Source organism: Mustelus asterias, chromosome 25 (assembly GCF_964213995.1).
Source record: "Mustelus asterias chromosome 25, sMusAst1.hap1.1, whole genome shotgun sequence".
NCBI classification, from domain to species: Eukaryota; Metazoa; Chordata; class Chondrichthyes; order Carcharhiniformes; family Triakidae; genus Mustelus; species Mustelus asterias.
Genome location: NC_135825.1, coordinates 48,836,195 through 48,862,690, shown reverse-complemented (window position 1 = coordinate 48,862,690; position 26,496 = coordinate 48,836,195). Strand labels below are relative to the sequence as shown.

Genomic DNA, 26,496 nt, shown 5'->3' with positions numbered 1-26,496 from the left:
GAGGAACCAAGGCCCGTAGTGCAGGGTGAAAAATGATGAGGTCAGTTGGCCAACCATGGCATTTATAAGCCAATGAACTATTAACAGGAGAGAGGGAGGTCCTTAGTGTTGAGGTCCTGGGGAAGATTGAACTGGAGATTGGATAGGCATTGTCATAGAAACCTCTCCACTGGAAAGGAAAATTGGGTGGTTTTAATGGACACCCATCCTGCAGTATTGGTCAATACTGTGTGGGTTCCCATACCATGGGCCTATGAGAGTAGATCAACTGATTCAGCCTCCTCCGGAAGTCTGTAACTCCAGTATTGAATTGCATTGTTGAGAATAAAAGTATAAACATGGTTGGACTAAACACCCATCGAAATATTAGAAAACCATGCAGCCGTTTTCACATCCCGACCCACATACAGCCCGATGAAAGAAAGCCACATCCCGTACACATGCCTTTTAGACTAAGTGTTCAATGGTCACGTTGACAGAGGAATGTCCGTAATGTCTTCTGCTCTGCCATTGACTTTCTGCTGTGGCCAGCTAATAGGATGATAGTTCCACAGGATCAGCTTCTGATCGAACCAGCTGAGGAACTGGAACTGGGTCATTGGTCGTTGAACTATTGAGGTTAAGAAACAGAATGAAACGCCAAGATTGAACTGAGACAATGGTATGAAGAAAGTCTCATGAACTGGGACAGACTGGGTGAGACTGGAGAAGACTGGGTGGACTGGGAGAGACGGGGACAGACTGGGTGGACGGGTAGAGGCTGGGTGGACTGGGAGAGACTGGGTGGACTGGGAGAGGCTGGGTGGACTGGGAGAGGCTGGGTGGACTGGGAGAGGCTGGGTGGACTGGGACAGGCTGGGTGGACTGGGAGAGGCTGGGTGGACTGGGAGAGGCTGGGTGGACTGGGAGAGGCTGGGTGGACTGGGACAGGCTGGGTGGACTGGGACAGGCTGGGTGGACTGGGACAGGCTGGGTGGACTGGGACAGGCTGGGTGGACTGGGACAGGCTGGGTGGACTGGGAGAGGCTGGGTGGACTGGGAGAGGCTGGGTGGACTGGGAGAGGCTGGGTGGACTGGGAGAGGCTGGGTGGACTGGGAGAGGCTGGGTGGACTGGGAGAGGCTGGGTAGACTGGGAGTGACTGGGTGGAATGGGACAGGCTGGTGGACTGGGAGTGACTGGGTGGACTGGGAGAGACTGGGTGGACTGGGAGAGACTGGATGGACTGGCAGAGACTGGGTGGACTGGGAGAGGCTGGGTGGACTGGGAGAGGCTGGGTGGACTGGGAGAGGCTGGGTGGACTGGGACAGGCTGGGTGGACTGGGACAGGCTGGGTGGACTGGGACAGGCTGGGTGGACTGGGACAGGCTGGGTGGACTGGGACAGGCTGGGTAGACTGGGAGTGACTGGGTGGAATGGGACAGGCTGGTGGACTGGGAGTGACTGGGTGGACTGGGAGAGACTGGATGGACTGGGAGAGACTGGATGGACTGGGAGAGACTGGATGGACTGGGAGAGGCTGGATGGACTGGCAGAGACTGGATGGACTGGCAGAGACTGGATGGACTGGCAGAGACTGGATGGACTGGCAGAGACTGGGTGGACTGGCAGAGACTGGGTGGACTGGCAGAGACTGGGTGGACTGAGACAGGCTGGTGGACTGGGAAAGACTGGGTGGACTGGGAAAGACTGGGTGGACTGGGAAAGACTGGGTGGACTGGGAGAGACTGGATGGACTGGGAGAGACTGGATGGACTGGGAGAGACTGGATGGACTGGGAGAGACTGGATGGACTGGGAGAGACTGGATGGACTGGGAGAGACTGGATGGACTGGGAGAAACTGGGTGGAGTGTCAATGTGAAGTGAAAATATGAAAGAGCCCATATGAAGATTTTGTGTGATTAGCTGTGGCTGTTGCCTTCTCTGCTGCCTTTGACACAGTTGACCACACAGGCTCCTCCAGTACATGCTCTCTGAAGTTAGGAAACCATTGTTGTTGTTTCTTTTCCCACTCTTTTTCCTTCCTCGACAGTCCCTCCCTCAGTTGACGATGATTTACTTCCACACTAAAAATGAGTTCCCAGGTGACTGAGGAGCCCAATGCCTGACCCACAGAGCCTGTCACAGGGTGGGGCAGATGGTGGTTGGGGGAGCGGGTGGTTGAGGTGCCCGGGTTGCCGTGCCCTCCATTCGCTATCGACGTTTGGCTTCAGCTTGCTCTCGGCAGTGAAACTCGAGGTGTTTAGCTCCTTCCCGGATGTTGTTCCTCCACTTTGGGCAGTCTTGGCGTCAGTGAGAGTGTTGTACTTTTTCAAGGAGGTTCTGAGGGTGTCCTTGAAGGGCTTCCTCTGCCCTCCTGGGGCTTGCTTCCCGTGTCGAAGCTTCGAATAGAGTGGGAGTCTCATGTCAGGCATGCGGACGTGTCCCACCCAGCGGAGCGGATTGAGTGTGGTCAATGCTCCGATGCTGGGCTGTTGGTCTGAGCGAGAATATCGAGGTTGGTGCATCCATCCTACCGATAGATTTGCAGGATCTTGCAGAGACAACGCTGGTTCTACTTCTCCAGGGTTTTGAGGTGTCTGCTGTGCATAATCCACATCTCTGAGCCAGACAGGAGAGTGGGAATCACTACCGCTCTGTAGACCATGAGCTTGGTGCCAGGACTGAGGTCCTAGTCTCCAATCACTCACTTCCTCAGGTGACCAAGGCTGCTCTGCCACATGAACCTCATCATTGATGTGGCTCTTGTTGACAGTAGGCTCCCAATGTCTGGATAGTGGTCCATGTTGTCCAAGGCCTTGCTGTGGATTTTGATAAGCAGGGGAGCAGTGCTGTGTGGTGGGGGCAGGTTGGTAGAGGACCTTTGTCTTACGGATGTTTGGTGTAAGGCCCACGCACTCGTACACCTCGGTGAAGATGGTTTAGAGCTCAGACTCTGAGTGTGTGCAGACACAGGCATCATCTCCACATTGTAGCTCACTGACACAGGATGGGATGATCTTGGATTTGCCTGCAGGCTGCAGAGACTGAACTGATTCCCATTTGTTCTTTAGTTTAGCGCCACTCTAGGGGGAGCTTGCTGAGGGTTGTGATGTTAGTGTACCTTTAAGAGTTTTTTTAAAAATCATGTTCTCTGTAGCTCACAGCCTTTAGCTGTTGCCGGGCTGTCTACGAGAGTCCTTTTATTGCTCCTTAAGTGGCTTAAATGGGGGCCTCAGGTACTTTCTGAGATTAGTTTTGATCTCCCTGCATTGTTAGGAGGAAAACTGGTTGGAAGGTCAGGTGACAGGAGCTCTTACATTTTCAGTTCTGAGCTGCAGGTTTTAGTTTTTAGAAGGGACAGCAAGCTGAAAGGAAGTGTTTCTCTCTCTCCCTGTTTTATTTGGAAATTCTGCTGGTTATCTGAAAATGAGGTCTTGCCTTTCTGAAGGAGAAAATATGCTGTTGGTGACTTGACCAGAGTCTCTCGCTGGGGTTCTGGGAAGCTGTTCTGACTTCAAACTGTTCTGGGAGTGTCAAGAGGACTATTAGAACTTACAAGACATAAAGTTTTCAATTCTCCAGCCAAAGGACTCAATTCCAGAATCATGTGAGCATTAGCCTTTGCTGTGTTGAACTTGTTTAATGGGTTTTGTCTATGGAAGGTTTTAGTTTGATTGGAACATTTTAGATATATTTGTTAAGGGTTATACATTATTGTGATTGTTTTGTTTTTGTTTGTATTTGATAAAAGTTATTGCTAATTTTTCTTACTATACATGTTAACTATATTCTTAATTAAACTTTGTTTGATTAAAGCTCCCTAGTGGGTCATTTGAATCATACCTGAAGTAGAACATATCATGCTTATCCTAGCCAAATTCAAGATGCAAAACTTATGATCCAGGCGGGCTCCATAAAACATTTTGGAGTTTCTGACCTGAACCTTAAAGGATTTAATGGAGCATTGCAGCAAGGAAGATCGAGACGGGCATTGGTGCGATGACACAGCCTTGCCTGACTCCAGTCTGAATGTGAATTGGGTCTCAGGCTCTCGGCTTGCATGTCATCATAGAACAGGTGAAGGGAGCATCTCCACAATCCCTGATGGTTAACAGTCAAAGGCCTTTGTGAGGTCAAAGAAGGCCATGTACGATGGTTGGTGCTGTTCCCTGCATTTCTCTTGTACTTGCAGGGTGATTAAGATTATGTCCATTGTGCCTTTTAGTAATTGTGCCCCTTACTTAGACTGGGTTAAGTACAGTAAAAGTCACCTTCTTTGTAAAGTCACAAGAAATATGTTTGATCATGTATTTTACAGTCATAGCAAGTATGCTGTTAAACATACGAACATTTGAAGGAGTAGGCCACTCGGCCCCTCGAGCTTGCCCCGCCATTCGCCTCAATCCCACATTTATGCCTACCTCCTTGTTAATGAAGAATCTATCTAGCTCTGCCTTTAAAATATTCAGACTCTGCTTCCACTGCCTTTTGAGGAAGAGAGTTCCAAAAACTCTTGGATGTCCGCCATTTTAATTGTGTCACCAATGGCAGCCACAATTTCAGCTGCCCAAGCATTGGAATTTCCCCTTAAACCTTTCCACCTCTCTACCTTTCCACTTCTGTTTCCTGCTTTAAGATAATCCTTAAAAGTCTTTCATCATATGTCCTAACATCTTCTTTTGTGGGTCGGTATAAAATTTTGTTTTGATTCCAGCTGTAATTCAAGATTGTGCTGGTGTGTGGCAACTTCTTGTGAGCTGTACCTTCTAATTCTACCTTCTACTCTCATTCTATGCTCTCAAAACTGAACTCTAACTCTTTTAAACCCTCTAATAATGCTCTTTTTACACAATGTTCTGCATCCTCTCCTTTCCTACTCCTCCATGTACTCTATGAATGGGGTGCTTTGTCTTTATAGCGTGCAGGAAACAATGCTTTTCAGTGTATCCCAATACATGGACAATAATAAATCAAATCAAATCAAATGCCTGGGGATGTCTGACAACGTGCCTTCTAAATGCAATCAATTGTTGAGCAAGGCATGTAGAATTGCCAGCACCAATGCACCCCTCCCCGATGAGCTCAACACATTCTTTGCTCGTTTTGAGCAAGAGATCAGCGAGAGCACACCCTCCACCCCGAAAGCCTCAGCTGAACCCGTATCCGAGGTCTCTATCGCAGACGTCAGATCAGCCTTCTCGAAAGTCAACCCGACTGGCCCGGATGGGGTACCCAATTGAGTACTCAAATCCTGCACAGACCAGATAGTGGGGATATTCACAAACATCTTCAACCTCTCTTTACAACAATCTGAAATTCCTACCTGCTTCAAGAAGATGACCATCATTCCAGTACCAAAGAAAAACCAGGCAGCGTGCCTTAATGACTATCGGCCGGTGACTCTGACATCCATCATTATGAAATGCTTCGAAAGGTTAGTCATGGCACAAATCAATTCCTGCCTCCCAATTGCCTGGATCCGCTACAGTTCACCTATCACCGCAACAGGTCCACAGCAGATGCCATCCCCCTGGCCCTTGTGGTGAACCATAGATGGTCAGTGCGGTGAACCATCGTTGGTTCCCACCAGGTAGTACTGAGCCAGGGTCTGGCCAGTACTATGAGTCTGTATATATGTTACTGTTGGGGTTAGGGTTCGGCTATTCTACATGTTACTGTTGGGGTTAGGGTTGGGCTGTTCTACCTGTAATATAGTTATTATGGTACATCCCAGTCAGGCTCCGCCTCCTGGGAGAGGTATAAAGGTCACTGCTCTGTCTGGGACCCTTTAGTCTGGGATCGTGTATTATATATGGTAGCTCTATTGTACATAGAACATAGAACATAGAACAATACAGCACAGGAACAGGCCCTTCGGCCCTCCAAGCCCGCGCTGCTCCCTGGTCCAAACTAGACCATTCTTTTGTATCCCTCCATTCCCACTCCGTTCATATGGCTGTCTAGATAAGTCTTAAACGTTCCCAGTGTGTCCGCCTCCACCACCTTGCCTGGCAGCGCATTCCAGGCCCCCACCACCCTCTGTGTAAAATATGTCCTTCTGATATCTGTGTTAAACCTCCCCCCCTTCACTTGAACCTATGACCCCTCGTGAACGTCACCACCGACCTGGGGAAAAGCTTCCCACCGTTTACCCTATCTATGCCTTTCATAATTTTATACACCTCTATCAAGTCTCCCCTCATCCTCCGTCTTTCCAGGGAGAACAACCCCAGTTTACCCAATCTCTCCTCATAACTAAGCCCCTCCATACCAGGCAACATCCTGGTAAACCTCCTCTGTACTCTCTCCAAAGCCTCCACGTCCTTCTGGTAGTGTGGCGACCAGAACTGGACGCAGTATTCCAAATGCGGCCGAACCAACGTTCTATACATCTGCAACATCAGACCCCAACTTTTATACTCTATGCCCCATCCTATAAAGGCAAGCATGCCATATGCCTTCTTCTCCACCTGTGACGTCACTTTCAAGGATCTGTGGACTTGCACACCCAGGTCCCTCTGCGTATCGACACCCTTTATGGTTCTGCCATTTATCGTATAGCTCCTCCCTACATTATTTCTACCAAAATGCATCACTTCGCATTTATCAGGATTGAACTCCATCTGCCATTTCTTTGCCCAAATTTCCAGCCTATCTATATCCTTCTGTAGCTTCTGACAATGCTCCTCACTATCTGCAAGTCCTGCCAATTTTGTGTCGTCCGCAAACTTACTGATCACCCCAGTTACACCTTCTTCCAGATCGTTTATATAAATCACAAACAGCAGAGGTCCCAATACAGAGCCCTGCGGAACACCACTAGTCACAGGCCTCCAGCCGGAAAAAGACCCTTCCACTACCACCCTCTGTCTTCTGTGACCAAGCCAGTTCTCCACCCATCTAGCCACTTCCCCCTTTATCCCATGAGATCCAACCTTATTCACCAGCCTACCATGACTTTGTCAAACGCTTTACTAAAGTCCATATAGACGACATCCACGGCCCTTCCCTCGTCGTGTAGTAGTCAATAAAAGCCTTTATGTCCTCGAGCATCTCTAGCCTCGTGAGTTATATCGCGCATCAGTCAGCACTATGTGTGTTTGTAGATATGTTACTGTTGTCACTGTTGGGGTTAGGGTTGGGGTGTTCCACCTGTTGATATTGTTCTGTGGTACACTCCAGTTGGCTCCTACCTGGAGGAGTATAAAGGTCACTGCACTGCCTGGTGACCCTTTAGTCTGGGATTGTATTGTATATAGTGTGCTCCATTCTTGTTATTAATAAAAGCCTTTATTTCCCGGGTACAATCTAGCCTCCCGAGTGATTTAATCGCGCATCAGCCCTGCACTCAACCCTGGAACATCTGGGTAACAAAGACACCTATGTCAGACTTCTATTTATTAACTACAGCTCAGCCTTCAACACCATCATTCCTACAAGGCTTATCTCCAAACTCTGTGGCCTGGGCCTTGGCACCTCTGCGACGGGATCCTGAACTTCCTAACTCACAGACCACAATTAGTAAGGATAGGCAACAACACCTCCTCCACGATCATCCTCAACACCGGTGCCTCACAAGGCTGTGTTCTCAGCTCCCTACTATACTCCTTATACACCTATGACTGTGTGGCAAAATTCCCCTCCAACTCGATTTTCAAGTTTGCTGACGACACCACTGTAGTGGGTCGGATCTCAAACAATGACGAGACAGAGTACAGGAATGAGATCGAGAATCTGGTGAACTGGTGCGGCAACAATAATCTCTCCCTCAATGTCAACAAAACGAAGGAGATTGTCTTCGACTTCAGGAAGCGTAAAGGAGAACATGTCCCTGTCTACATCAATGGGGGTGAAGTAGAAATGGTCAAGAGCTTCAGGTTTTTAGGTGTCCAGGTCACCAACAACCTGTCCTGGTCCCCCCATGCCGACACTATAGTTAAGAAAGCCCACCAACGCCTCTACTTTCTCAGGAGCCAAGGACATTTGGCATGTCAGCTACGGCTCTCACCAACTTTTACAGATGCACCGTAGAAAGCATTCTTTCTGGTTGTATCACAGCTTGGTATGACTCCTGCTCTGCCCAAGACCGCAAGAAACTAGGGTCGTGAACGAAGCCCAGTCCATCACTCAAACCAGCCTCCCATCCATTGACACTGTCTACACTTCCTGCTGCCTCAGAAAAACAGCCAGCATAATTAAGGACCCCACATACCCTGGACATTCTCTTTTCCACCTTCTTCCATTAGGAAAAAGATATAAAAGTCTGAGGTCATGTACCAACCGACTCAAGAACATCTTCTTTCCTGCTGCTGTCAGACTTTTGAATGGACCTACCTCACACTAAGTTGATCTTTCTCTACACCCTAGCCATGACTGTAACACTACATTCTGCACTCTCTTGTGTCACATGAATCAATCAATTCATGCCACGCTGATGGGGGTAAAAGCACAGAAACATTGGCATTCTGTCCCGGCCATCAGTAATGGAGGAGGATGACGGTTTTGTCCCTTCATTCAAATAAAGACTGTTCCTTTAGGTGGAGGTGGGGGTTTGTTCCTCTGTAGAAGAAGGATTGGTGTCCTTCACTGATTCTGCCCCCTCCCATTCTCACAGAGTGCCAATGTGAAGAGGGACAGGGATGGTGAAGAGTGCTGATGGGATTGTGAACAGGAGCTGGGGGAGCTTTGCTCCATCCCTGTGACTGTTCACATATTCCATACCACTGGGGTCACAGCGCAGTGCGACATGCTATGGGAAAACAAGAATCATGAATCAAGAGGGGGGCCTGTACCCCTGTACGGGACAGTGTTTTCAGGAGGGGGGGCTGTACCCGTGTACGGGGCAGTGTTTTCAGGAGGGGGGCCTGTACCCCTGTACGGGACAGTGTTTTCAGGAGGGGGGGCTGTACCCGTGTACGGGGCAGTGTTTTCAGGAGGGGGCCTGTACCCCTGTACAGGACAGTGTTTTCAGGGAGGGGGGGGCCTGTACCCCTGTACGGGACAGTGTTTTCAGGAGGGGGGGCTGTACCCCTGTACGGGACAGTGTTTTCAGGAGGGGCCTGTACCCCTGTACGGGACAGTGTTTCCAGGAGGTGGCCTGTACCCCTGTACGGGACAGTGTTTTCAGGAGCGGGGAGGACCTGTACCCCTGTATGGGACAGTGTTTTCAGGAGGGGGGGCCTGTACCCCTGTACGGGACAGTGTTTTCAGGAGGTGGCCTGTACCCCTGTACGGGCAGTGTTTTCAGGAGGGGGGACTGTATCCCTGTATGGGACAGTGTTTTCAGGAGGGGGGGCTGTACCCCTGTACGGGCAGTAGTTTCAGGAGGGGGGGCTGTATCCCTGTACGGGCAGTGGTTTCAGAAGCGGGGGGGGCCTGTACCCCTGTATGGGACAGTGTTCTCAGGAGGGGGGCCCTGTACCCTGTATGGGACAGTGTTTTCAGGAGGGGGGCTGTACCCCTGTACGGGGCAGTGTTTTCAGGAGGGGGGGCTGTACCCCTGTACGGGACAGTGTTTTCAGGAGGGGGGGCTGTACCCCTGTACGGGACAGTGTTCTCAGGAGGGGGGGCTGTACTCCTGTACGGGACAGTGTTTTCAGGAGGGGGCCCTGTACCCTGTATGGGACAGTGTTTTCAGGAGGGGGGCCCTGTACCCTGTATGGGACAGTGTTTTCAGGAGGGGGGGCTGTACCCCTGTACGGGACAGTGGTTTCAGGAGGGGGGGCCTGCACCCCTGTATGGGACAGTGTTTTCATGAGGGGGGGGCTGTACCCCTGTACAGGGACAGTGGTTTCAGGAGGGGGGGGGCCTATACGCCTGTACCGGACAATATTTCCAGCAGGGGGGCTGAACCCCAGTTAGAATCAGCCTGATTTGAGTCAGTGTCTTGAGGCGAGAAACTGACCGGAATTGCAGCACGGACTCATCCACAGAAGATGTACATATCCACGCTGCGACTTGATCAATCACACCACCATACGGAATGCAATTTTTACAGCACAGGCCTGCTGAAAATCGGTGGAAAGTGACACAACATTTAGTTAACTGAGCAGAACCAGCACTTCAGTATCTCTACACAGGCCCCTTCGAACATGGGCAATCCCCTTGAGAACTGTCTGTTAAACACATCAATTAGAGTTAATTTGTGCACTGAAGCTATTTTCTCTTCTTCTCTCAATTCTCTGTGAGAGATACAGCTTTTAGGGTCGGCCCATTACTCTGCTCTCTGAGGAAGTGCCTGAGACAGAGATTACAGAGCCGTCCACAGAGCCTAATGGCTGTTTATTTTAACACAGGCTGCTGCTCCGGCCTGCAGTCTTGGTTCAGGATTTTCGAATCAGTCTGATCATTCTGACAGGTCTCTGGTAAAAGCCTGGTGGTTACGTGAAAAAGCCAGACAGACAGTCAATCTGCTGAGTACAGGGGCACAGGAATTGTAGAGGCAGCAACTGCATCAACCTGACTGAGTAAAGCCAGCCTAGAACACACCAATTTGATTTACGGTCACTTGTATTGATATACAGTGAAAAGTATTGTTTCTTGCACACTATACAGACAAAGCATACTGTTCATAGAGAAGGAAAGGAGAGGGTGCAGAATGTACTGTAAGGATTCTATGGTTTCTATTTTATGCCAATAATGTGAACTTTAGACCCTAGAATCTGTGACAGTAGCACATTGAAAGACAGAGAGAGAATGAGAGAGAGTGTGAGGTGGAGACAGGGAGTGGTATATAACGATAGTCAGAGTATTTATTTATGAAAAATGTTTATCACTAACTTTGGTTGTTGCTAGAATTCTTGATGGTCCAATGAATTGCACAGGAACCCTGCTTCTTCTCAAAGATGTGGAGATGCCGGTGTTGGACTGGGGTAAACACAGTAAGAAGTTTAACAACACCAGGTTAAAGTCCAACAGGTTTATTTGGTAGCAAAAGCCACACAAGCTTTCAAGGCTCTAAGCCCCTTCTTCAGGTGAGTGGGAATTCTGTTCACAAACAGAATTTATAAAGACACAGACTCAATTTACATGAATAATGGTTGGAATGCGAATACTTACAACTAATCCAGTCTTTAAGAAACAAAACAATGGGAGTGGAGAGAGCATCAAGACAGGCTAAAAAGATGTGTATTGTCTCCAGACAAGACAGCCAGTGAAACTCTGCAGGTCCACGCAACTGTGGGAGTTACAAATATTGTGACATGAACCCAATATCCCGGTTGAGGCCGTCCTTGTGTGTGCGGAACTTGGCTATCAGTTTCTGCTCAGCGACTCTGCGCTGTCGTGTGTCGCGAAGGCCGCCTTGGAGAACGCTTACCCGAATATCAGAGGCCGAATGCCCGTGACCGCTGAAGTGCTCCCCAACAGGAAGAGAACAGTCTTGCCTGGTGATTGTCGAGCGGTGTTCATTCATCCGTTGTCGCAGCGTCTGCATAGTTTCCCCAATGTACCATGCCTCGGGACATCCTTTCTTGCAGCGTATCAGGTAGACAACGTTGGCCGAGTTGCAAGAGTATGTACCGTGTACCTGGTGGATGGTGTTCTCACGTGAGATGATGGCATCTGTGTCGATGATCCGGCACGTCTTACAGAGGTTGCTGTGGCAGGGTTGTGTGGTGTCTTGGTCACTGTTCTCCTGAAGGCTGGGTAGTTTGCTGCGGACAATGGTCTGTTTGAGGTTGTGCGGTTGTTTGAAGGCAAGAAGTGGGGGTGTGGGGATGGCCTTGGCGAGATGTTCGTCTTCATCAATGACATGTTGAAGGCTCCGGAGGAGATGCCGTAGCTTCTCCGCTCCGGGGAAGTATTGGACGACGAAGGGTACTCTGTCCACTGTGTCCCGTGTTTGTCTTCTGAGGAGGTCGGTGCGGTTTTTCGCTGTGGCGCGTTGGAACTGTTGATCGATGAGTCGAGCGCCATATCCTGTTCTTATGAGGGCATCTTTCAGCGTCTGGAGGTGTCTGTTGCGATCCTCCTCATCCGAGCAGATCCTGTGTATACGGAGGGCTTGTCCGTAGGGAATGGCTTCTTTAATGTGTTTAGGGTGGAAGCTGGAGTAGTTGATCAACAGTTCCAACGCGCCACAGCGAAAAACCGCACCGACCTCCTCAGAAGACAAACACGGGACACGGTGGACAGAGTACCCTTCGTCGTCCAGTACTTCCCCGGAGCGGAGAAGCTACGGCATCTCCTCCGGAGCCTTCAACATGTCATTGATGAAGACGAACATCTCGCCAAGGCCATCCCCACACCCCCACTTCTTGCCTTCAAACAACCGCACAACCTCAAACAGACCATTGTCCGCAGCAAACTACCCAGCCTTCAGGAGAACAGTGACCAAGACACCACACAACCCTGCCACAGCAACCTCTGCAAGACATGCCGGATCATCGACACAGATGCCATCATCTCACGTGAGAACACCAGCCACCAGGTACACGGTACATACTCTTGCAACTCGGCCAACGTTGTCTACCTGATACGCTGCAAGAAAGGATGTCCCGAGGCATGGTACATTGGGGAAACTATGCAGACGCTGCGACAACGGATGAATGAACACCGCTCGACAATCACCAGGCAAGACTGTTCTCTTCCTGTTGGGGAGCACTTCAGCGGTCACGGGCATTCGGCCTCTGATATTCGGGTAAGCGTTCTCCAAGGCGGCCTTCGCGACACACGACAGCGCAGAGTCGCTGAGCAGAAACTGATAGCCAAGTTCCGCACACACAAGGACGGCCTCAACCGGGATATTGGGTTCATGTCACAATATTTGTAACTCCCACAGTTGCGTGGACCTGCAGAGTTTCACTGGCTGTCTTGTCTGGAGACAATACACATCTTTTTAGCCTGTCTTGATGCTCTCTCCACTCCCATTGTTTTGTTTCTTAAAGACTGGATTAGTTGTAAGTATTCGCATTCCAACCATTATTCATGTAAATTGAGTCTGTGTCTTTATAAATTCTGTTTGTGAACAGAATTCCCACTCACCTGAAGAAGGGGCTTAGAGCCTTGAAAGCTTGTGTGGCTTTTGCTACCAAATAAACCTGTTGGACTTTAACCTGGTGTTGTTAAACTTCTTACTGTCTCTTCTCAAAGAACCATTATTCATGTAAATTGAGTCTGTGTCTTTATATGCTCTGTTTGTGAACAGAATTCCCACTCACCTGAAGAAGGGGCTTAGAGCTCCGAAAGCTTGTGTGGCTTTTGCTACCAAATAAACCTGTTGGACTTTAACCTGGTGTTGTTAAACTTCTTACTGTCTTCTCAAAGACCCAGACAAATTATTCAACAGTTATCTTTACTTGGGGGTGAATTTTCAATACTATTGTGTTTCAAATGATTAGATCTCAAACTCCTGTCCCTACATCTCTCCGTCTCCCCACTTTGCTTTGCTCTTTAAAACACTCCTTAAAAAGTATCACTTTGACCAAGCCTTTGGTCATTCGAATTCATGGCCGGAATTTTCCCGTCCCACCGGCCACGGGAATTGGAGCAGGCTGGGGCGGACTATGGAAAAGTCCGTTGACCTCGGGTGGGATTTTATGGTTTTGGGAAGAGCGAGGCTGGAAAATTCTGTCCAATATCTCCTTATGTTGCTTTGCATCACACATGCTCTTTGCAACGGCCACAAGAGAGAATCTAACCATCTCCCCTTGACATTCAATGGCATTATCATTGCTAAGTTCCACCACTGTCAACATTCTGTGGGTTACCATTGACCAGAAACTGAACTGGACTAGCCATATAAATACTGTGGCTACAAGAGCAGATCAGAGGCTAGGAATCCTGAGTAACTCACCTCCTGACTCACCAAAGACTGTCCACCATCTACAAGGCACAAGTCAGGAGTGTGATGGAATACTCCCCACTTGCCTGGATGGGTGCAGCTCCAACAACACTCAAGAAGCTTGACACCATCCAGGACAAAGCAGCCCACTTGATCAGCATTCCATCCACAAACATCCCTCCACCACTGATGCACAGTGACAGCCATGTGTACCATCCACAAGATGCATTTCACTGTAATTCTTTGTATGCAAATGACAGGAGCAGCAGGAAATCTCAGGTAATAATATTAAAATAGGTTCGACAGTTAAAATGGCCGAGGTGGTTGACACCATTTTGAAAGGGGACACCACCCAGGTGCTTTGAAAGGTTAGTCATGGCACAAATCAATTCCTGCCTCCCAGAGTGGCTGGGTCCACTACAGTTTGCCCATCACCGCAATAGGTCTACAGCAGGCGCCCTGGGACTCACCTAGGTTCCTTAGACAGCACCCTCCAAACCCACAAGGGAAGGACAAGGGCAGCAGACACATGCAAACATCACCACCTGGAAGTTCCCCTCCAAGTCACTCACCATCCTGACTTGGGAATATATCACCGTGCCTTCACTGTTGCTGGTTTAAAATTCTCAAACTCCCTCCCTAACAACACAATGGGTGTACCTACACCTCAGGGACTGCAGCGGTTCAAGAAGGCAGCTCACCACCACCTTCTCAAGGGCAATTTAAGATGGCCAATAAATGCTGCCCGAGCCAGTGACGCCCACATCCCATGAACAAAAAAAATAAAATTGCGGCTCAGTCTCACTGTTTTATAAGATTACTTGAAGCACCTGATGTTTCATTACATCAGAATCCCTACAGTACAGAAGAGGGCCATTCGGCCCATCGAGTCTGCACTGATCACAATCCCTTCCAGGCCCTATTCCCATAATCCCACACATTTACCCTGCCAATTCCCCCTGACACTTGGATCAATCGCATTTGTTCATATAGAACCGACCTCCTCAGAAGACAAACAGGGGACACGGCGGACTGAGCACCCTTCATCGTCCAGTGCTTCCCCGGAGTGGAGAAGCTACGACATCTTCTCCAGAGCCTTCAACATGTCATCGATGAAGACGAACATCTCGCCAAGGCCATCCCCACACCCCCACTTCTTGCCTTCAAACAACCGCACAACCTCAAACAGACCATTGTCCACAGCAAACTACCCAACCTTCAGGAGAACAGTGACCACGACACCACACAACCCTGCCCATCAACCTCTGCAAGACGTGCCGGATCATCGACACGGATGTCATCATCTCACGTGAGAACACCATCCACCAGGTACACAGTACATACTCTTGTGACTCGGCCAACATTGTCTACCTGATACGCTGCAGGAAAGGATGTCCCGAGGCATGGTACATTGGGGAGACCATGCAGATGCTACGACAATGGATGAATGAACGCCGCTCGACAATCACCAGGCTGGAATGCTCCCTTCCTGTTGGGGAACACTTCAGCAGTCAAGGGCATTCAGCCTCTGATCTTTGGGTACACTTTCTCCAAGGTGGCCTTCACGACACACGACAACGCAGAATCACTGAGCAGAAACTGATAGCCAGGTTCTGCACGCATGAGGACGGCCTCAACTGGGATCTTGGGTTCATGTCACACTATCTGTAACCCTCACGACTTACCTAGTTTGCAAAATCTCACTAACTGTCCCGGCTGGAGACTATTCGCATCTCTTTAACCTGTGCTTAACCCTCTCTCCACTCACATTGTCTGTACCTGTAAAGACTTGATTACCTGTTCAGACTCGCATTCCAACCATTATCTTATAAATTGAGTCTGTGTCTATGTATGCCGTGTTTGTGAACCCAATCCTGATGAAGGAGCAGCACTCTGAAAGCTCGTGCTACCTAAATAAACCTGGTGTTGTGAAACTTCTTCCCATTCTAACTTAAAATAGCAATCGAGGTGCTGCTTATATCACAGGACCCCAGTTTCTACATTCCAAGCGGCCTATTGTCTGAAATAAGTTTTGGAAACCAGGGTTGGGTCTCCTTTCAAAATGGTGCCAACCACCCCGGCCATTTTAACTGTCGAACCTATTTTAATATTATTACCCGGGATTTCCTGCTGTTTATGTAATTAGCATACAAAGAATTAGTGTTAAACCTGGAATGGAAGCACATTGCTTGTTGCTCAATCTATGGCTAACACATGCGCACAGCTTTAGGGGCCAACGGGGCAGTTTGGGGGATTATTGTGTTTAAAGCAGAAATTAAACGGGAGTGCCAGAATGGGTGAACAAAAATTCTGAAAGCCTTTGGAAATGGCCCGTATGTAACTCTTTAGGAGCATTTGTCAAGACTGAGGAGAAAGTAGACTCAACATTGCTGGATAAAAGGTTTCGGAATGAGCTTGCAGGCAAAAAGAACATCAACAACAGCTTCATTTATATAGCGCCTTTGACATACAGACCGGAATTTTCCCATCCAGCCCGCCACAGGGATCGTAGTGGGCGAGGGGTGGACCATGCAAAGGTCCATTGACCTCAGGCGGGATTTTCCAGTTTTTGGGATTGCGCAGCTGTAAAATCCCACCCAGAATGTCCCAAGGTGCTTCGCTGAAGCATTATTAGACAAATAGCATAAGGGGATCTTGGGACAGGTGACCAAAAGCTTAGTTAAAGAGGGAGATTTTAATCAGCGTCTTAAAGGAGGGGAGCGATGGGGAAGCAGAAAGGTGTAGGAGGGAATTTCAGAGTTTAGGGCTTACAGGCAGGGCCAGAGGAGATTAGAGATAGTGAGGGGTGAGGCCAGGGAGGGATCTGAAGGTTAAATCAGAGGCATCGCCGGTCAGGGAGCCAATGTGTGAACATGACAGTCAGGATCAAGGTAGCAAAGCTTTGAATGACGGACCTTGGGAGTGCATATCCACAGATCCTTGAAGGTGGCAGTGTAGGTAGATAAGGTGGTTAAGAAGTCATATGGGATGCTTGCCTTTATTGGCTGAGGCCTAGAATACAAAAGCATAGAGGTCAGACTGAAACTGTATAAAGCACTGGTTAGGCCATAACTGGAGTACTGCGTGCAGTTCTGGTCACCACATTATAGGAAGGACGTGTTTGCACTGGGGAGGATGCAGAGGAGATTTACCAGGACGCTGTCTGGGCTAGAGGGTCTGAACTATAAGGAAAGATTACATAGAGTATCATAGAGTCCCTACAATGCAGAAAGAGGCCATTCAGCCCATCGAGCTTGCACCGACAACAATCCCACCCAGATCCTAGCCCCATTTATTTATGCTGCTAATTTCCCTGACACTAATTTAGCATGGCCAATCAACCTAACCCATCCATCTTTGGACTGTGGGAGGAAACTGGAGTCCCCAGAGGAATCCTACATAGGGGCTGTTGTCCTTGGGGAAGCGAAGGTTGAGAGGAGACCCGATAGAGGTATATAAGATTATATGGGGCATAGATAGCATGGATAGAAAGGCACTTTTTCCACTAGTAGAATGGGTCAATAACCAGGGGGCAGAGATTGAAGGTATTATGAGAGGCATGAAAAGAGTGGATAGTCAGAAGCTTTTTCCCAGGGTGGAAGAGTCAATTACCAGGAGCACAGGTTTAAGATGCGAGGGGCAAGGTTTAAAGGAGATGTAGGAGGCAGATTTTTTACACAAAGGGTGGTGGGTGCCTGGAACTCACTGACGGGGGAGGTAATGGAAGCGGATACAGTAGTGACTTTTAAGGGGTGTCTTGACAAATACATGAATAGGATGGGAATAGAGGGATATGGTCCCCGGGAGGGTAGGCGTTTTAGTTAATTCGGGTAGCATGTTCTGTTCAGGCTTGGAGGGCTGAAGGGCCTGTTCTTGTGCTGTAATTTTCTTTGTTCTTTGTAAGAATAGAAGGCGGAGAGGGGAGTTGAGGAGAATCGCTTTCATCCAAAGAGTGGCAGGAGTCTAGAACTCACTGCCTGAAAGGATGGTTGGGTCAGAAACTCTTCCAACATTGAAGTATGAAGATATTCATTTGTGCTGCTGTAACCTCCGGGGCTATGGGCCAAGGGCTGGGAAATGGGATGAGTATAATCAGATCTTTGTTGACCAGCATAGACACGACAGGGTCAAGAATGGCTAAAGTGTCACAAGTAGGCTTACACTGCAATGAAGTTACTGTGAAAATCCCCTAGTCGCCATCCTCCGGTGCCTGTTGGGGTACACTGAGAGAATTTAGCACGGCCAATGCATCTAACCAGCACATGCAGACAGGGGGAAAACATACAAACTCCACACAGACAGTGACCCAAGCCAGAATTGAACCCAGGTGTCAATGAGGCAGCAGTGCTAACCTCTGTGCCACCTTGCTTCTGTGTTGTAAACATCCCTGAATCTATGGGGTGCATTTTCCCATTCTGCCCGCCATGGGAATCATAGTGGACGAGGGGCAGACCATGGAAATGTCCGTTGACCTCAGGTGGGATTTTCCACTTTCGGGGCGAGCCCGACGAATCTGGTTGTCAGAGCAACTCAGAGAGCACCTGATTATCTAAAATCTACTTTTTTTTAAATGAATTCGTAGATGTGGGCGTCACTGACTAGGCCAACATTTGTTGGCCATCTCTAATTGCCCTGGAGCGGATAGTGATGAGCTGCCTTCATGAACCACTACAGTCCCAGTGGCGTAGGTACACCCACACTGCTGTTAGGGAGGGAGTTCCAGCAACAATGAAGGCATGGTGATATATTTCCAAGTCAGGGTAGTGAGTGGCTTGGAGGGGAACTTCCAGATCGTCATAGAATCATAGAATCCCTACAGTGCAGAAGGAGGCCATTCAGCCCATCGAGTCTGCACTGAGCACAATCCCACCCAGGCCCTATTCCCGTAACCCCACATATTTACCCTGCTAGTGCTCCAGACACTAGGGTCAACTTAGCATGGCCAATCCACCTAACCCGTGCACCTTTGGACAGGTGGTGGTATTCCTATACATCAGAAAACTCATAGGGACATTAAAGAGTATTTTTTCTCATTTTCTTTGAACATTTCTCTTCACCAGATGTAAAATATTGAAAATGGGAGGGAGGCTGATTGGCTGACAGTCAAGCATCATCCAATTGGAGAATGAGTCTTTCTGCTTTTTGATTGGCGTAGGAAGGCATGACGTCACAAGGATAGATTTGTTGCTCAAGAACGTGGGGAAGGGGGCAGATTATAAAGAACAGTACAGCACAGGAACAGGCCCTTCGGCCCTCCAACCCTGCGCTGATCACGTTTACACATCTAACCAACTGCTTAGATCCCTCTATTCCCCATTTGTTCATATGCCTATCAAGATAAGTCTTAAATGTGGCTAACATAACTGCCTCAACCACCTCACTTGGCAGTGCATTCCAGGCCTCCACCACCCTCTGTGTAAAAGACTTCCCCCGCACATCTCCGCTGAACCTTCCCCCCTTATCCTGAACTTGTGTCCCCTTGTAATCGTCATTTCTGCCCTGGGAAAAAGCTTCCAACTGTTCACCCTACCTATATTTCTCATAATTTTATAAACTTCTATCAGGTCACCCCTCATCCCCCATCTTTCCAGGGAGAACAATCCCAGTTTATTCAGTCTCTCCTCATAGCTAATACCGTCCGCAAGCCTCCACGTCCTTCTGGTGGTGTGGTGACCAGAATTGGACACAGTATTCCAAATGTGGCCTAGCCAACATTTTGTACAACTGTAACATAATTTGCCAACTTTTATATTCGATGCCCCGTCCAATGAAGGCAAGTGTGCCATATGCTTTCTTCACCACCTTTTCCACCTGTGCTGCCACTTTTAAGGATTTGTGGACCTGTACTCCCAGATCTCTCTATGCTCCGGATTGTTCTGCCATTTATTTTATAGCTCCCACCTGAATTGGATCAACCAAAATGCATCACCTCGCATTTGTCCGGATTAAATTCCATCTGCCATTTCTCTGTCCCTGTGATGAAACTTCCAAGAATACATTAATCATTTGGCAACCCTACCTTTAAGCTGCACTGTGTGCAGTGGGTCCAGTTGATGCTGATATCATGAATTCTCCCCATTCACACCATGGGATGGATTCTGAGCAGTGACGCATCTCACATTGCTCAACATTGACCTTGAGCAGACATGTTCCCATAACATAACAGGGCTTTCAAAGCGACCGAGCTGTTTTAAAGATATTGTAGGAAACATCCCGCAACTTTAGGGTGCAGACGGTATTGTCTACAGACAGGCTGCTGCTGTCATCAGTGAACTGACCATCATTAACACGTTGGGGTACATTCCCATGGGTTTCACAATCACCAAAAGAAAAGAAGTGAAACAACTTGCATTAATGCAGGTCCTTTCACGGCCTCAGAATACAAGTTACAGCCAGTGAAGTACTTTTGAAGAGTTGTAGCTGTTGTAATATAAAATGCACAATGCAAATCACAAGATAGTGAAAGATGAGAAAGGTCATTCAACACATCTTAATTGAACCATTCAAATGTCCTCCCATTATCAACTAATTGTCTTTTAAATGCTTCCAGGCTTTAGTGTCCCTTCTATCACTCTCAGGCTGAAGAACTTCCTGACATGACTTCTAAAATTACCATTTAACAGTTTTGACTTTGTCTGTCCTAATCTCACATTAAAGTACAGGAGTATTCAGGATTATCTATTTCCATTTAATTTACTGAGTTAACACTGGTCTGTCACGACCCGGACCACCCAGTCACTGCTGCTTCTCCCCTTTCCTTTCTGCCTTGGGTCAGTGGGTAGCAGGACGAGTGAACTGTTCAGGAAGTGGTTCTACAGGAACAGCACAACGTCACTCAGTCCAGTTAACCAAACCGGGTTAATTAACAAAGCAAACAAGTTGGATTGCGCCTATGACTGGCAGCAACTGGTCTGTGGCGATTGTTTAACAGAAACCCATGAGAGAATTAATACCTATTTACAGGGGGAATAAGCACAGGGGTTAACAGGGACCACAAGAACTCAGTTGCTCCAGTTACAGCAGTTTATCATAATACAATTCTTCTCGGGTCTTTAGCACAGACAGTTCAATCATAATGCACATGTGGCCTGTTATTGTGCTAGCTCCCTAATCCACTTTAACAATGGTAAGCCAAGGGTGAGGAGGACGATTGTAGTATCTTCACTGTAAAACTGGCTTCGAGTTCAGCACTGAACAGGGATCAAAGCTGGGCATCTACTGGGGCCCCACTGGCTCAGGAGACTTCCTGGGGAAAATTGATGCTGTGAGACAGTCTGTTCAGCAACCATTGATACTTTCTACAGGTCTGCCAGAATGTGGATAACAAACTAAACTCCTTGGGCTGCAAGGTCTGATAACGAACATCAAGGAAGTTTCACATAAGGACAAATCATTGTAGATCATTTCATAGGAAACATGGTGTATATTTGTTGATGCCCATTATTCACTGCAATGCATATTTAGTATTTAATGTGCACGATAAAATATTAGGGGCGGCACCGTGGCACAGTGGTTAGCACTGCTGCCTTATAGCGCCAGGGACCTGGGTTCAATTCCAGCAGTGGTCACTGTCTGTGTGGAGTCTGCACGTTCTTCCTGTGCCACCATGGGTTTCCTCCGGGTGCTCTGGTTTCCTCCCACAGTGCGAAAGACGTGCTGGTTTGGTGCATCGGCCATACTGAATCCTCCCTCAGTGTACCCGAACAGGCGCCAAAGTGTGGCGAACAAGGGATTTTCACAGTAACTTCATTGCAGAGTTAATGTAAGCCTACTTGTGACACTAATAAATAAAATTAAACTATACAGAGCGTAGCATTCACTATAAGATTCCGGCCGGAATTTTACCGCCCCCTTGCCTGCCACAGGAATCAGAGCGGGTGAGGGGCGGACCATGGAAAGGGTTGTTGACCTTGCGCGGGTTTTTATGGTTTCAAGCCGAGCGACGCTGTAAAATCCTGCCTATCGGGTCTGTCATTCATTACAACATAGGCAGGGCTGTTAATTCACTCTGAGATCTACAGTGCCTAGAATCACCACAATATACACAGGTCCTGTCACTGACACAATGTTATATATATAGTCTGTTATTCACTGTAACATACAGAGAGTTTGTCATTCACTATAATATAGACACAGGTCCTGTTATTCACTATATAATATTAAGGAGGGACTGCCATTCACTGTTGCATAGACAGATTCTGTCACTCAGTGTAATATACATAGGGCTTCTTATAGTATAATATACCCAAGGCAGATTATTTTTTATAACATCTATCTGTCATTCACTATAATATATATAAGGCCTCGCATTCACTTGAGTAAGTACAGCTCCTATCACTCACTATAATAGTAAGGAGGTCCTGTCAGTCACTATAATATTAAGGAAGTCCTGTCACTCACTATAGTATATACAGGGCAGGTTATTCATCTTTATTTATACAAAGCCTGTTACTTCCTGCAAATGAAGCCTCTGATCTTTCAGTGTAACATCTGTGAGAACCTGTTGTGTTGTGTAACATGATCAGCCCGATTTTGCCAAATTCATGTCAATTTGCAGAGCTGTGGATGGAGGAAGCAGCAGGAGCTGGAGGGAGCTGGCACGTGAACCGGCCAGTCAGTCCAAATGCCCATGACTGGCATAGCTGGGCATTATCCAGACAGAGGCTGGTTTACTGACCTTCGCACATTCACAGCACAGATTAGGAAATAGCAGACGTGCTGCTGACAGCTTCTCATCCACAGTGATCGGAGACTCACTGGCAAAGCAGCCGCAGTTTCCGATACGTATGGGCAATGGGCAAGGCTGCCAACTAGTATTGCGGGCTCAGAAAGTCAACTCAACGGTGACTCTGATGTAGAGTCACCCAGACTCGAAATGTTAGCTCTGTTCTCTCTCCACAGATGCTGTCCGACCTGCTGAGATTTTCCAGCATTTTCCGTTTTGGTCTCAGATTTCCAGCATCTGCAGTATTTTGCTTTTATTGCCAGGTGTTTCTGTGGCTCAGTGTGTGAATGTACCACCCAAAATGGAATATCCAGCAGGAATGTACCACCCAGCATGGAATATACAGCAGGAATGTACCGCCCAGCATGGAATATGCAGCAGGAATATATTTGCTGGAATTGTCTTAATTGCCCCAAGAAGGTCCATGTATTTAATCGTTTCAAATAAAGTTCTGACATTTGTGTAAGGTGACAGAATCCTCCTGCAGTAATCTCCGACCTTGACTTTGGTGGAAACCCTGATTAATTCTGAACATTAGAGTGTTTTCTCTGGGGTACACAAGTCTGGGAAATGATGGGCAGTAAGAGACTGGCCAGCTCATCAAGCCTGCCCCACACTAATGTTAGCTGAAGCATCATGAAATAGACATACCCCACAGTCACCTGCACAGATCTCTTTCTGAAGTTACAGTGTGAGATTGGAGATTGGGGTGGCACGGTGGCTAGCATTGCTGCCTCACAGTGCCAGGGACCCATTGTGTGGAGTTTGCACATTCTCCCCATGTCTGCGTGGGTTTCCTCAAGGTGCTCTGGTTTCCTCTTACTGTCCAAAGATGTGCGGAATAGATTGATTGGCCACGCTAAATTGCTCCTTGGTGTCCCAAGATGTAGGTTAGGGATATTAGCGAGATAAATGCATAGGGTTATGGGGATAAGGTGTGTGGTGGGCCTGAATAAGATGCTCTGATGGAGAATCAGTGCAGACTTGATGGGCCGAATGGCCTCCTTCTGCACTGTAGGGGTTCCATAAACAGTGCTTATTCAGATGGGTTCAGATTCATTTAGATTCAGATTCCTGTTGAATCTGCGAATACCACTAGACGTCCAGTTCCCAGATACACAACCAGCTCCATCTGCAAAATATCTGTTATTGTGCTTTTAATCGGGTCTACTGTCAGAATTCAGTTTATCCACATTCACTAGAATTTTGCAAACCTCATTAAAACTTGCCCATAATCCATAATCACATACCTGTCATAGATAGAATGGAACAAAGCTTCACCAGTCTGATTCCTGGGATGGCAGGATTGTCCTGTGAGGAGAGATTGAGCATCTGGGCCTGTGTTCTCTCAAGTTCAGAAGAATGATCTCATTGAAGCTTACAGAATTCTTACAGAGCTCCAGAGGGTAGGTGCAAGAAGGATGTTTTTCCCTGGCTGAGGGTAAGGGTCTAGCATCAAGGGACGCAGTCTCAGATTAAGGGGAAGGCTACTTAGGATCGAGATGAAGAGGAATTTCTTTAGTCAGAGGGCAGTGAAGCTTTGGAATTCTTTACCCTGGAGGACTGTGGAGGCTCAGTCATAAAGTATCTGGGTAGCAAAGGTATCAAGAGTTATGAGGATAATGTGGGGAAAGGGCATTAAAGTGAAAGGATCAGCCATGATCTTATTGAATGGCAGATCAGGTTCGATGGGCCCTACTCCTACGTTCCTATGACCCAGGCTTAAATTTCCAGTGCAATACTGAGGGAGTGCTGCGTTGCCAATTTTAGGATGAGATATTAAATCAGAGCCCTATCTGCCTGCTCAGGGAAGATTCCATTTGGAAGGAGAACAGGGAAAGCTGGGGCGGGAGGAGGGGAGACAGTGATGGGCACAAGGGACCCCAAAATAAGGTTCTGCACCCCTTGTCCAACACCAGCCCACCCAGTAAAAGCTGTCGGCCTACTTGCTTGGTTTAGGTCTCCCACTGGACAGGTAAAGTAGCTGCAGGGGGAGCAAGGGGTCACTGAGGCCCTATAGGCCCAAAGGCGAGTGTCATTAAACGGGAGACAGGTAGATGGGCAGCAGGCAGGCCACGGGCTGCATTTTATGAGCCCCCTGCCCTCAAACCCACTGGGGGCAGTAAAATCTCACCCGCAGAGACTGACACATTCAGTATGTTTGGCAGCCCAGAAACAGCAGACCCTGATCAATCTGATGACTGCTGTCAGACTCTCCAGCAAACAAGTGCCCACTGCCAGATCAAGGTAAGTAGGATTGTTCACTTCCAGTGTAGGCAGCATGGGAGGACTTTCACATCCATACCCAATGTCGGTGAAGTGCCCAATTGCCTTCTCTGATTTCACTTGTAATCATAGAATCCCTACAGTGCCATTCAGCCCATCGAGTCCGCACCAGCTCTCCAAAGGAGCAATTTACCCAAGCACACCCCACCCGCCATATCCCCGTAGCCCTGCGCATTTACCATGGCTACTCCCCCTGACCTACATCTCGGGACACTAAGGGGCAATTTAGCATGGCCAATCCACCTAACCTGCACATCTTTGGAGTGTGAGAGGAAACCCACGCAGACACGGGGAGAACGTACAAACTCCACACAGACAGTCACCCAAGGCTGGAATTGAACCCAGGTCGCTGGCTAACCATTGAGCCGACCTATCACTGTGCCACCATGCCAGTTGCAATCATCTGTTGGGAGGGAATAAAAACAAGGCCCAGCTAGGTCTCCCTCCCATCGATACCAAATCACCCGATAACTAACTGCCCCTGAATGGCTCTGCTCTACATCCGGTAGTGCCAACTTGCTCCTCTCCCCTTGGCTGTGTCATTGACCTCCACTAACCCTTGCTTCCCTCAGACATAACATGGAAGCCAGACAGCTTCCCGCTGCTTTCCCAATGAATCAACAGAGGATTCAGACTGTTGTACCAATTCCCAATAACACAGCATGTGGTTCAAACTGTCTCAGCACACCGTGTGGCAGTGCATGTTTATATGTGTGACCAGTGTTGTACGGTCATTCGAACTGTACCTTCTCAACCCTGTCAAACATCTCATTAGAAAATTAGACATTCTAAAGCCATTGATATACTGGCGTTAGCCCGAGTAGAAATATTAAATGTGAAACCTTGTTCAGTCTGCATTCCAGTATATCTCCTACTGTGACGCTGTTTACTAAGAGCAGACTTCACGAATATTTGTCTTCTGCACTTACCAGTGTGTTGTAGATCCAAAAGAGATTTCTTCCCAATTTCACACAGCCAGCCAGCTGACAGAGAGGAAGGTCTTACGCAGCTCGCTGGCCTCCGTATGGGGCTCTCTGTGTGTGTGTCTGGGTGACTGCAGGTGTTTCCGACTGTTCCACGCTGCTTACTGCCAGGAATCCTCGATGCAGCAGTGAGTCCTAGGTTTCAGCCATGACCGGTGACAGACCCCACCCCCCCCACCCCCCTTATCCTGGACGATCAACTCAGCTCTCCCTATTCTCTGCAGCAAGGTGGCTGCTTAGAAGCTGATAGTCAGTGAAAAGAGAACTATTTGAACTGATTGACTGCTGTGCCTGGGGCTGGGGCAGGGGTGGTTTGCTGGCTTTAAGCCAGTTGCACGCACTCAACCCAGTGACAGTAGTGGGTTGGTCCACAAGAGTAATTAGCAGGAATTACAGATTGAGAGTTCTCCCAACTGCAACCTAAACAGAAAATCAATGGCCTTAACCCATTAAACAATCTGACAGTGCTTTAATCAGTAAAATGAGGAAGCTGTACTTGGCACATCCATTAACTCTTTCTGTACTGAACTTTTCCATCACACAACCTCAGGGGGAAAAAAAGCTTTCAGCTAATATTGATATTAATGACTGCACTCTGTTCATTATTTGGACATGAACCTCTTGAGTTAGCTGTGGCTCCTTGAGTCTCGGAGTCAGAAGGCTGTGGGTTCAAATCCAGTTACTTAAGCACTAAATCTAGGCTGACTCTGCAGGGCAGTACTGAGGGAGTGCTGCAT

At 48.2% G+C, this 26,496-nt stretch overlaps 1 protein-coding gene across 2 annotated transcripts in view; it reads right to left on the bottom strand.

The window, feature by feature from the left end:
* LOC144479165 (ras association domain-containing protein 8-like) overlaps nt 1-26,022 on the bottom strand; it is a 94,110-nt gene extending 68,088 nt beyond the window's left edge. The window contains exon 1 of one of the 2 annotated variants that reach the window (XM_078197758.1): nt 25,706-26,022. The gene's annotated coding sequence lies outside the window, so the exon portion shown is untranslated. The remainder of the gene's footprint in view (nt 1-25,705) is intronic. The other variant, XM_078197757.1, reaches the window with a different exon arrangement.
* Nucleotides 26,023-26,496: the final 474 nt, after the last annotated feature.